Source organism: Pipistrellus kuhlii, unplaced genomic scaffold (genome assembly GCF_014108245.1).
Source record: "Pipistrellus kuhlii isolate mPipKuh1 unplaced genomic scaffold, mPipKuh1.p scaffold_m20_p_3, whole genome shotgun sequence".
Taxonomy (NCBI): domain Eukaryota; kingdom Metazoa; phylum Chordata; class Mammalia; order Chiroptera; family Vespertilionidae; genus Pipistrellus; species Pipistrellus kuhlii.
In genome coordinates, this window is record NW_023425529.1 from 66215827 (window position 1) to 66229180 (window position 13354).

Here is a 13354-nt window from a genome sequence, read left to right on the forward strand (position 1 = left end):
AATGCTCTTTTTTTGGCATGAAATTTGACATTTTTAAGTGTAAAAATATGTATGATGTTAACACCTTCAGCAAATTTGACATATGAAGGTTTTTTTATGTTTTGTTTTTTTAAATATATTTTATTGATTTTTTTTTTTTTTTTTTTTACAGACAGAAAGAGAGAAGGATAGAGAGTTAGAAACATCAATGAGAGAGAAACATTGACCAGCTGTCTCCTGCACACCCCCTACTGGAGATGTGCCTGCAACCAGGGTACATGCCCTTGACCGGAATCGAACCCAGGGCCTTTCAGTCTGTAGGCCAATGCTCTATCCACTGAGCCAAACCGGTTTCAACTGACATATGAAGTTTTGAAGCTTGTTGTCAATACAACAAAACAGCATAGTATCAAATCACATATATATATCAACATATAACTCCATCTATTGAAAAAATCCACATTATTAACCGGGACACCTAGTGGAATGCTTCTAACCACTGTATAGTATAAATTCTAATACATTTAAGTGCTATTGTGTTTAATTTTTGTGTCCAGCTTACTACACTATCTAACTTTTATTTTTTCCTCTTGGATCTAGGTTGTCAGTACCATATAGAAGAAACTATGTGAAATTTTGTGATTTTTAAATCAGGCAATGTCTTTCTCTTGAATGCATAATGAATTTCAGTATTAAAAACACTTAATATATAGTAACTTTAATAGAATTTTACTAGGAGTATACTATATGACATACTATATATGAAATAAACAAAAATTTTATACACTTAATATACTTTTAAAAATTGCCTTACATTAGTTTGCAGCACAAAGTTAAGTAAAACATTACATAATCAAAAGAAAACTACCAGTACTGCTTTCCTACAATGATTCTCTGTGCTCAGTGTGTTGATTGGGTCTTTCATGTTAACTTATTTTCTTGGCACTCACTTCTCTTTAATAAAGGAATGTCACATAGAAATAACCGATTAAGATCCTGGGTAATCTGTTATAGTTTATCAGAACACTCAGGAGAATTTTACACTTTTGGCTTGAATATCCTTAATTAACCAAATCAATTAATTCTTACTCCCTGTTAAGGTGACAATCTTGTTGATTCCATGTCATGTAACTTTCATATTAAATATATCATACAATTAACCCTCGCTCTTTCTCTTAGTCCCTGAAAGTGAATGAGTGCATAATGGGCAAGAGACAAAGGTATAATGGGTAGTTATCTATCTTGAAAGAGAAAAATGTGGGATGATATAGTATAAGATCAATATTCTGCTATTGGAATTCCTACTCATGGAAAATACTAGAGTCTATACCAAAACATAGCAAGTATGTTCTATACTTTTTTCCTTTCTATCGAAGATCACAAAATTTATTTAATTATGTAAGCTTTAGATAAGACTTTATAAAAATAGATAAGTCTAAATAAATTACAGAGGAGATATTTTCATGTCTTATGTAATAACTAAGCACCTTATAGAAATCAAATAACTTTTTCATGTGCATATAAAAACAAAAAGCATAACTGGCTAGCATTAAGTCTGTCTATGGGTAATTGTAGCTCCCCAAATCAACTGCACCACGAAATTGGGAAAGTAGACCGTTAGTGGGAAGATTCTGTGTAGAGAAAGGAGATTGACTGGCTTCTTCAAGAATTTAGTTCAATAGACATTCATTTAAAATCCCATACATGGAAAGCAATATACTAGGTCTAGGAATCTCTTAGAGAATTTCCATTATCATGGGGTTAAACAACACAAACAGTCTTTATCATAATGTACTAATAATTGTGATAAAGGTATGAATTGGCACTTTGTAGACAGGGACCTTTTCTTTTACTTTCTTGTATTCTGCACAGCCTGAAGAATAGTACTATAGAAACTTAAAAACAATTGTGTGATTTGCCTGGTAGAGAGATGGAACTGTGGCTTCTCTTTGGGCCGCCTCTAATGCATTGACAGTAAGACTGTGATTGCACCCAACTAGAAAATGGTCTATGCCTCCCATCAGTTCACTGCCATCAAGTCCACTCTTCTTAATATAATTAACATTTACATTTTAATTATGTTGACAATATAGTCCATGTTATGATTGTTAGTAAAATTAGAAACCCACATGGAAGATATCACAAAGTCTCCATTAAAGTCTGTAAAGTGAATTATTATGACTGTTTTCTAATTTTTCCTATAACAAGGATATGGAAGTGACTATAATAAAATCAGTTCCTTTTCAAAAATGATATGACCTTAAAATATATCTAAAAAGGAAATTACAATGCTAGTGGATTTTATGGTAAATACTCCAATGATACCATTAGGAAATAGTAAAAATTGTCTTGCTTTAGTATGTAATTACCAAATAATTTTAATTTCAAATTGAAGCTTGGCCTCTTCAGTTGAGTTTTCTGTCAGAGAGCCAATCCTCAGACCCTTATACCCCCTGCCTAGACTCCTACATCCAAGGAAATTTGTCTGTTCTAAGGAATTAGTCCTAAGCAATTCATCTTGATTATATTCTTTTTGTCAGTGAAAATTAGCTGTCATTCACATTAGACACCTAAAGGATCAAAAATAGAAGCTGAGAAAACAGCTCACCCATGTTATTGCCTCACTTAAGCTGCTGTTTTTCTGTTCATTGTATCATTTCATGGGTGAAATGAGAATCTTTTTCACACACAAGTAAAATAGTGTCAAATTTTTGAGTGAAATTTTATTGAAATCTCCCCTAAATTTCTAATGCTAGAGCACTCAATTACTTTCTCTACTGAAACATTTAGTGTGATAACTATACATTCTCCATATAATTTAATGGATATTCACCATGTCTTTCAATATATTTAGGTTTGGTTGTGTGTTTTTTTAAAATAATAGTTTACTGATAAAGAGAGGGGAAAGGAGAGGAAGAGTGAAACATCAATCGGCTGCCTCCAGCACAAACCCTGGCTTGTGCCCTGATCTAGAATCCAACAGACAGCCCTTCAGTGCACAAGACAAGGCCCAACCAACTAAGCCACACCAGCCAGGGACTATTTAGGGTTTTAAAACATCTATGAATTCTTTGAATAAACCATTTAATTTATAGTTTTATAAGATTCCATTTATGGCCATTTTAAGAAAAACAATTATTTTATCAAAATTAGGTGGATATTTCTTACTTATGGCAAACATCTTTTTGTATCCTTTCCCCTTTGATCTTTTCTATTTATTGATTTGTTTTCATTCATTGTTAGGGGAATCTAGAGTTTAGTGTTTTGAAACAATGACTTCATATGTAATCTCTTTCAGAAAGGAAAACACATTCTATTCTTTGAAATGCTTACCATTTCCAACCTCCACACATCTAAATTTAAGAACTAGCTTTTAAAATGTGTTCTCTCCAAAGTAAAGTTGTTTGTTTGACTTATAGAGCTTTTATAACTAAGGAAGTGCTGTCCATTTAAAGAGCTGAGTGCCTCTGTTTGAGTTAACACAGACTGTCCTGTTTTCAAGTCATCCCATTAACATATTTTAGCCATCCCCCTGATATGAATATCTTAACTTAGATATTTGTTCAGATTTTGTTGACCTTAATTAAGAGAAAATCTCTAAACTTCTATGGCCATACAGTTTTATTTTCTGCTTAAAATAATTCTATATGAACTATGTAGATGTTTGGAGTTAAAATATTATGACAAGTGTTTTATGCTTCTTATAAATATATCCTGAAGATAATCCCACAATGTTAAATTATCTTATGTAGATGAAACTATTGTAGTGGTCTGGTAATCTTTGCTTAATATAGGCATAACAATATTCAGTTAAAAGTTCCATAAGAAATGATGAATTTCTAAACGGTTGCATATTAAACATTCCTTGAAAAGGCTTCTATTTTAAGGCTTTTGTTTCTCTAAGACTAAATGTATAAATTACTTTAAGAAATCAAAGATACCTCCATAAACTAGTTAATCCAGCCTTTTCCCTTAGGTTAGTATTATTAGCCCCTTTTCAGATAAAGCAATTAACATGCAGAAAACTTATTTTAATTGCTTCAGGTGATGCACATCTAATAAGTAGTGAAAGAATGTCTAGAAAATATAAGTTTTCTATCTTATTAAAGTCAGTTCAATTACTACAGAGTCTTTGTTGCAAGGGGAAAACTGGGTTCAAATTCAGAAGAGCTGAGTCTAGATCCTGGTTCTACCACTTACCAACTCCAAAGAACTTGAGAACTGAGTCTATTCAAATGTAAACAGAGATTTGACACCTATTTTACCATGTCCCATGAAGTTGAATGAGATAAATATATGCAATCTGCTGAATTCAGCTTAGTAAAATAATAGTGTACATTAATTTTTAGTCATATTGCTTCTCAAAAATTAGGCATTTAAGCTCCCAGAGTGAATCTTGGAAAAGGGCAGTTTTCATGTGAAGGTGAAGATCCTGGACACCTTTGAACCATTCTGTATAGATGTTTATATTTGTACACTCTTTATTTACCAGTAAGAAAGACAGAGATGATGTCTGGAGAATAGGTGTTACATGAGAAATAAGTGTAACATAAAAATTTTTAGTTTATCTTGACACTGTTCCCCAAATAGATGTTAAATAGACCACTTCTTGGCTATGGTTTAGTCCTGGCTGCCCTGAACTTCACATGGTGCTAAACTCAACTTGTAGTATAGTAAAGCATGCAAGTTGAACCAGTCAGCACAGAACTATTGTATAAAGGTCTCCTGCCATATTCCAACATCCCACTTATTTTATCAAAGACACTTTGCAGAGCTTGCATTTGCCAAAAAACAAGGCTTAAGTAAATCCTTTTTTCTCCTTCAACAGTAATTCTGTATAAAAGACCTATGCCCCACTCTCCCCAATGAATGGGAAGGCTGAGTCAACTAATTTCTATTTCTTGCCATTTTACTAACAACCTCTGTCCTGTTAGGAAATGTGCCATTCTTACAGCTACCATGGAGCCTTTTTATTTATTGATTGATTGATTGATTGATTTAATACTCACCCTAGGATATTTTTCTATTGATTTTTAGAGAGTGGAAGAGAAAGGGAAAGACAGAGAGAAACATTGATGTGAGAGAAACACACATCAATGAGCCAAAATACAATACATTGATTGGTTGCCTTCTGCATGAGCCCCACCCAGGCCCTGGAGGAGCCTGCAACTGAGGTACATGCCCTTGACCAGAATAAAACCTCGGTCCACAACCAGACATTTATCCAATGAGCCAAACTGGGGAGGTCCTCTGGAGCCCTTTTAAAGGCTTTGTTTGGCTTCTCCTTTTTATAAAGCCAGAAATTATGCATGCATCTATTTTATCCAAATAGTCTTCACAGTCTCTGATTGTTGGAGTCCTAAAATCTCTACAGAAATCAAAACCCTTTGAAAATAGTCCAGTCCTTTTGTTTTCTCTCTCCGTGTTCAGTCCTCCCTTGTTACCCACAGAGACACTAATTTTGCCATCACTTTCCCTCCAACTTTCTTAAAGGGATATTGCCACAAATAGTCTTGATTTGAACACAAAAATATAAAAAGCATTGTGCTCTGTTCTGACAAAGCTGAAAAAAATGGTCACTACTTATTTTGCAATGAACCAGACTAGAATGGCAAACTGACTTCACACTAGAGTTTCAGGTGCCTTTCAGGATAATTGAATAGAACTTCTTAGTTGTTGTTGTTGTGTGTTTGTTTGTTTTAAGTATATGTCTAGAATAATAGGATGATCTGATGAAAGAAAATTAGGAGTTTCATAAGAGTCCCAAAGTCATCAACTGTGCTTGATGGCCAAGAAGTCGTCATTTTGGGCAGCTGACAATTAGCATTATGGTTCATTTTCTGAGCTCAGAGTATATCCTTTTCACCTCCATGGCGAGATGAGCATTGTTGAGCATTTACTCATTTTAAGCACTACCTATTGTAGGGAAATACAAATTATAGAGTGTAACCTCCTCTAGTTTTTAATTTAAAATCAGCATAGATCTGTTTGGCAAAAATAATGAGATCATGTCAAGTGAGGGCTAAGTTATGTGTCATAGAATGTAAGTGCTCCTCAAGCTAGTAGGAGACAAAACACAGGAGGAAGCCAATGGTGATTATTATCGGCTTCATGGAGGGATCAGCAATTGTGCCTGGTGAGTCTTGAGTTACGTTCCATGAATTTAGCTCATGGAACTATAATAAATACTAATAAATACGGATCTTACGAGCTTCTCAACTTTCTCTTCTCTAAGCTGGACAGTGCGTATTCTATGGCTCGCTGTAAAAGACCATTTACATTAATTCATGCCATTTGATGGCTTCTTTTGAGTAATCCTTACCACTGTTCACCTGGGGACTCTAGATGTGGAAGCAGGGAGTGTGTAGAGTCACTTTTGTAGTAATAAAAAGAACAGATAAAGATTTCTATACCTGTATGCCTGCCTGAATACTACACACAATTGTCACTTTATACATACCAAACCATAAATCACCTTTTGTGTTCTCTCATTTATATTAAAGTCCTTTCAATGGGATTTATATCCCATTACTTGAATCAATGCATTGCTCTTGTATTCATCTTTTCTATTTCTCTCCCATTTCTCTTCATTTAAAACTCATATCAGGCTATTCTCTTCTATAAAAATGTTCACAGTTGCCCATTTTAATAAACAGAACCCATCACAGACATACTGAGAGCTGGAAGGCACCTTAGCGAATCACTTGTTTCCACTCTCTCATTTCACAGCTGACAAAATTGAGGTCAAAATAGATTAAATGATTTGCCTAAAGTCACAGGCCGAGTAGGATATGACACTAAATTTTACTTTTGCTGATATATAATAGTATTCATTCAATATTCATTTATATGGCAGGTGCTATTCTAGGGACTGGAGGCTAGAATGGCCCCCATAGACATAATTCTGCTCCTGTCACCGTGCTTCTGCAGGATTCTTCTCCCTTAGCAGTGGCTTTCTGTTAAACCTTTTCATTTTATTATATAGTTTTATTTCTTCATGCTTTGGTAGTGTCCTTATCTTCACTCAGTGCCAATTCACTTCCCCAAGGTTCTCATTTAAGTCCCATCATCCTTTTCAAGATACAGACTGGCTCTCTTGACTTAGTGTCATTTTGCCTCAATATCCGCTGCCCCATTCTAAAATAATTATTTTGAGTATAATGAAAATGTTAAACATGGCTGAACCCAGTATGTGATTATTGTAATTCCGACTGCCAACAAATGTTTTTGTATGTTTTGACTTGGATAATAAAGTGTCACAACAGAGAAATGAGCAGAACCTTAATCCTGCCCTTCTTTTTTCAATCTTAGTTGGTAAATGTTTGCTTCTAGCATAACGAGTACAGGCTTGTAGACTTAAGCCTCCTAAATGGCTGTCAACCATTATACACAAATGAGAAAAAAATTGTTTTCCCTAATTATGAGGCACAATCTTTTGGTCTTCTACCCTTCTAACTAGGCGAGGCCATATTCTGTATTACTGTCTTCTTACCAGCAACATCACAGGTCCCTGCGATAACTGCATTAACTTATGGAACATTTGTTTGTTTGCTCTATTACTTGATGAATTATTTTCCTTTTACTGCCTAATACCCTCCAATAGTCACCCAGATAAATGTCAGTATCTTTTATAGTTATAGACAGAATGAAACAATTCAGTGCTTAATGAACAAAATAAAAATAGCCACAGTTCAGTGTAATGTTTTGTAGAGATACTGAAAAATGGCAGGTTATTTTCAATTTAAAAAATAGTTTTATGGTTTCTTTTTTTGGTAATGTTTGTTTTGCTATTTCAAACTGTCATAAAAAGTTGCAAATTAATATAGGCAGTTTTCCTCTGCCCTTTACCTAAATTAACCAATTGTTTGCATGTTGTCCTATATCATTTTCTCTGTCTCTGTCATAATCCTATATCATAAAAGGGTAATATGCAAATTGGCCCTAACAAAAGAACAACTGGGATTGACCAGTCGCTATGGTGCACACTGACCACCAGGAGGCAGGTGCTCAATGCAGGAGCTTCCCCCCCGTGGTCAGTGCACTCCCACAGATTGAGCTCCCCTCAGCCACAAGCCAGGCTGACTGCTGAGAGTACAGCGGCAGTGGCAGGAACCTCTGCCTTCTCAGCAGTGCTAGGATATCTGACTGCTGGGTTAGGTCCAATCCCCAGGAGAGCAGGCCTAAGCCAGCAGGTTGATATCCCCGATATCCCCTCAGGGCTCCAGGACTACGAGAGGATGCAGGCTAGGCTAAGGGACACCCACAAGTACACCAATATTCAAATAATATATTAGAGGTCTGGTGCATGAATGTATGTACTAGTGGGGTCCCTCGTCCTACCCGGCAATCAGAGCTGGCCAGCCAGGGGAGAAAGACCATGGGAGGTTGGCAGAACATGGTAGGTTAGCTATGGGAGCACACTGACCACCAGGGCAAGCTCCTGCATTGAACGTCTTCCCCTTGGTGGTCAGTGCATGTCACAGTGACCATTTGGTTGACAGGTCATAACGGTCACTTACGCTTTTATATATAAAGGTATACATATACACGTGCATCCTTTTCATGGTTCAAAGTGACTCTCTTATATATCAAGTATCTCATGTAATTACATGTGTGTGTATATCTATATACACAATTCATATATATTTTTCCAAACCATTTGAGAATATATTGGGGACATAGTATGCTTTATCCTAAATACTTGAGCATATCTTTTAGTATATTTCCTAAGAGCAGGACATTCTCCTACATTACACTAAATAGTTGTCAAACACAGACAATTTACCATGGATATAATCTATAATAATAAGAGCATAATATTCTAATTAGACTGGACAGCCAAACGACTTTCCAGATGACCTTCTGGATGAAGCTGTAGTAGGGTCTGAGGTAGTTAGGGTGATCAGGAAGGCAGGCTAGTGGTTAGGGATAGGCAGGCAGGCAGAGTGGTTAGGGGTGATAAGGCAGGCAGGCAGGCAAGAGGTTAGGAGCCAGCAGTCCCGGATTGTGAAAGGGATTTTTGACTGCCAGTTTAGGCTCAATTCAGGATTGGGCCTAAACTGGCAGTTGGACATCCTCCAAAGGATCCCAGATTGTGAAAGGGCTTGGGCTGGGCTGAGGGGGACCCCTCCCATGCACAAATTTTGTGTACTCGGCCTCTAGTTATATAATTCACAGTCCATCTACTGGCTTAATACTCTTGTTAATAGCAAATTATTTTTTTCTGTTGACCCAGGATCTAATCAAGAGTCATGCGATGCATTTAGTTGGCCTCCAATGCACTTTTTGTTTGTTTAAAAGCTTACATTAATGGCCTAGATAGTGTCTCTTTTAAAGTATCCTCTGCTTGCTGAATGCTGCTCTAAGAATAAGAATTTAAGCCAAAAGATGTCTAAAAAATAAATCCCTTAGGATTAGTGTTATCTGTGCTGAGGGAATGGCATATCAACTCTGTAACTATGATCTGACCACAGTTTAGGCATTTCAATAAGGGTGAATCCCGGAAAGAGAAAACTGGAATTTATCAACACTTTGCAATTTTGAAATTTAAAACTTGGAAGAGAGTTTCTGTTGCCATTTCAGTCTCCTGGGCTAGTGGGTTTACAAGGGGCGTGTTGCAATGATTCACAGTGCACACTTCAGATCCACCTCAGTAGGATATTGGTGAAAACTCAAAATCAATATAGTTTCATCAAAATGAAATCCTTGGGATATTTTTTTAAAAAGTTTGGATGTATTAGTTATTTGTCATTCTTGAAAGTAAGTCCTCTTTTTAAGAAAAAGCATAGCAGTGCATTTTTAAATGCCCACCATTAAAATGAATGCAAAAAGAAAAAATCAAAGATTTGCGGTATTTAAAATTCCTAAAGCATGCAGTGGGTTGCCTATGATTTTAGCACTTTGATTTCTGGCAATGGCTGAGCAGCAGTGATCCCTAAGTCTCAGCTAATTGTCTTTTTTCTCCTTGTCAGGCCTTCTTCTAAAACTGGATAAAAATACCATGACAGAGTCATCAACTTTATTAACTATGATTGCATAGAATGTTTTGTGAAAACTTTATAAACCTACCTAAAGAGATTCATGTTTGTTTGTTTACTGTTTTTGTTTTAAGCATTTTCTGTATGACCAGTGGGGCTCAGTAGTTGAGCACTAACCTATGAACCAGTTTATGGTTAGACTAGAGGCCTGGCGCATGGATTCATGCACTGGTTGGGGCATGGCCTTCAGGGGTCGCCTGCTGTGGGAAAGCCACTCATCCCTGTCAACCAATCAGCTATGGACCTGCCCTCTGAGCAGCTGCTCCCACTGTATGAACACTTGCCCCCTAGTGGTCAGTGCACATCATAGCCACTGGTCATTCTGGTTGTTTCACCATAATAGTTGCTGGGCATATATATATATATATATATATATATATATATATAGATATATAGATATATAGATATATAGATATATAGATATATAGATATATAGATATATAGATATATAGATATATAGATATATAGATATATAGATATATAGATATATAGATATAGATATAGATTCCCCGTCAGGGTACATGCCCGAGTTGCAGGCTCAATCCCCAGTAGGGGCATGCAGGAGGCAGCCAATCAGTGATTCTCTCATCATAATATTTCTATCTCCCTTTCCCTTCCTCTCTGAAATCAATAAAAATACATTTTAAAACACAAGAATTGTACAAACATATAACAATACCAAGTATCAATAGCAACATCTACTGATACCCATTACATTACTGAAAATCCAGATAGATGAAGGAAAGTGCAAAATCATACACTGTTATTTTCCCCTTTTTTCTCTAAAATAGAGTTGTTTGTACACGAAAGAGAGAAATTAGCTACCAGAAAAATACTAGGCACATCTATATTCAGCACATATTGTAGTTTAAAAATAAAAGCATTGTCTGTCCCCTACAGAACAGGCCTGTTCGTTCATCCTTTGGATAGATATGTGTGCAAAACCAACATGAAATCAAATCCCTGCAGATGGCTCATAAGTATTAAAAAAACAAACAAAAAAACCTGTTTAATCCTTTTACTACATCCCTTAGGGAAGCCTGCCCCTTGCTAAATAATAATGTGCAATATATAGAATGTCAAGTGCTCTCTTAGTTTTTTAATAGAACCCCTTTGTTTACCTAATGGGTTTCCCCCCCATATTTCTTATAAAGGGTTTTGTGTCACATTGTTATCACAATATCTACATCTATAGAATTCTGTTGTAGTTTTTGTTTTAAAGGGAAAAAAATGTTCAGTAGACTAAAATTATATATAGAAATCTTACCAAAATTGATTATGCCTCAAAGTCATGTTTTAAAAGTCAGCCAGACAAATCTTAGCACCTTTTAACATTGCTCTTTCTAATGGACTTTAATAGTAAAGAGTTGCGTTTCAAGCAGGAATTAAAATGAAAGCAGAGCTTGGAGGCTTATTCATTGAACAGATGGAATAAATGCAGCTTTGAAGCTGTAGCTGTCAGTTCCGATCTTTTCTGCTGAGTACCTGTGTGAGCCCATCCCCAGAGCTTCTGGCATTAACGTGTTGTTGTTTTGTTGAAGATAGACATTGTAAGAACTCTGGAAACAGAGGAACATGTCTGTTATGAATCTATTTTTATATATTCCATTCTCTCTTGGTTTTCTTTTTACCTAAACTTTTTGAAGAGTAAAAATGATGAGAATTATGTAAAAAGGTACTGTCTCTAGCACTATAAAATTTTTTATTTGTGGGTTGGTAATTTATCAAACCAAATCAGAAATTCTTGACTCTCTGTTACATTAAAGCAATTACTGATAGTAACTCTTGGTAAGGATATAGATTTCTTACTCTATAAACTGAAAGTTGTACTTTTTTTTTTCTGCAATAATGGGAGATTATTTTTCTCCCTAGCCCTAATGGATTTATTTTATATATAATCTACTCTCTATCCAGATTGATCTATATGCTAAGTAGCATTAGTTTATATCTGGACACTGAAATTTGGCTCTGAAAATATGCGTAATATTTTGTCATGCTCCTAACTTTAATGAAAATATAAAATTCAAAAGTACCATGATATGATAATGTTGATTTATAATAATCATATTGATACTCAATATAGAACTAGGCATTAAATTATCTGATTCTTATTTAATGGGTATGATAATATAATATTCTCTAACAACGTCTGACTAGGTTAGTATCATTTCAGTTTTCAAACTGAAAAAATTATAGTATCAAAAACACAATTAACTTTTCAGAAAATCAGTGTATAAACTACTCACAGAATTTATATCTCGACCTCTTCGAACCAACCTTAAAATCCCTATCTATCCAATGCTATATATACATATATATTATATTGTTATTTGATTGTATGCATTGCAATGTTTTTAAATACAAATATTAAATCATAAAATATATCAATTATATTTATGACAATTTGGAATGATTCTGAACTATGTATACTCACCTCACCACTGTGCATATTGTTTTCTTTTTAGAAAAAAAGAATCTGTGGGAGAGAAAACAGAGACCAAAATACCCTTGAATTTCTAGCAGAACAGTAAGTACTTTTATGACACAATAATTATACTAGCACTTGTATAAAATTAGAAGAGCTTCAAAATTCTTTTACATAAATATTCACCTTTCTATTTTCTAAGAAAAGAAATTAACATACTAAGTAGGTGGAGCCTTCTATAACTCCATTTCAATTTGCTAGAGTAAACTGAAAACACTTATCCTATAATCCTCTTAGATAAGAGGCCAACGTAATCTTTGTCTTGCATCTTTGACAGAAAATGTTTATGTTGGTTTCAGCATATCTTTTGACTAGCATCATATATTTTTAAATTCTAAAAAAGAAAGAAAAAGTAATCAAATTTAATCAGAGTGCCTCACATATTTTGTGTAATACAAAATTTATTTATTTTGAAAAAAAACTTTGAAAGGGAATCAGTATGCTTGGCAGGTTTATAGGCATTAACTTAGAATTATAAAACACCATCTGCAGGCTTAAAATGTATAGCTTCATCTCATCAGTGCACTTCTTTTCTATCTTCTCACAACCTTACTATGACATGTCTTTTCTAATATAGCTATTATTTTATAGTAATAATTCTTTTTCTAAATATGATTCTATTGAACAAATTAAATGTATTCTTTTATCATTTTTATGATAAAATTGGTAACATTATAATGATTTCCTAGATATAAACATTATAAATTTGAATATGTGAATATCAAATTAATTTTTTTAAAGATAGAAAAGCAAGATCCACTTTGACCCATTTTATATGACTTTTAATGCCATGGTTGTTTTGATGAGTTTGCAAATGTAGTTCTCTAAAATTGAAAACAAACTTTAATGTAAA

At 34.7% G+C, this 13354-nt stretch overlaps 1 protein-coding gene across 4 annotated transcripts in view; it reads left to right on the top strand.

Moving 5' to 3' along the window:
• SYT1 (synaptotagmin 1) overlaps positions 1–13354 on the top strand; it is a 522786-nt gene that overhangs the window by 172228 nt on the left and 337204 nt on the right. For all 4 annotated transcript variants that reach the window (XM_036456675.2, XM_045588281.1, XM_036456670.2 and 1 more), the window contains one exon: positions 12482–12543. The gene's annotated coding sequence lies outside the window, so the exon portion shown is untranslated. The remainder of the gene's footprint in view (positions 1–12481; positions 12544–13354) is intronic.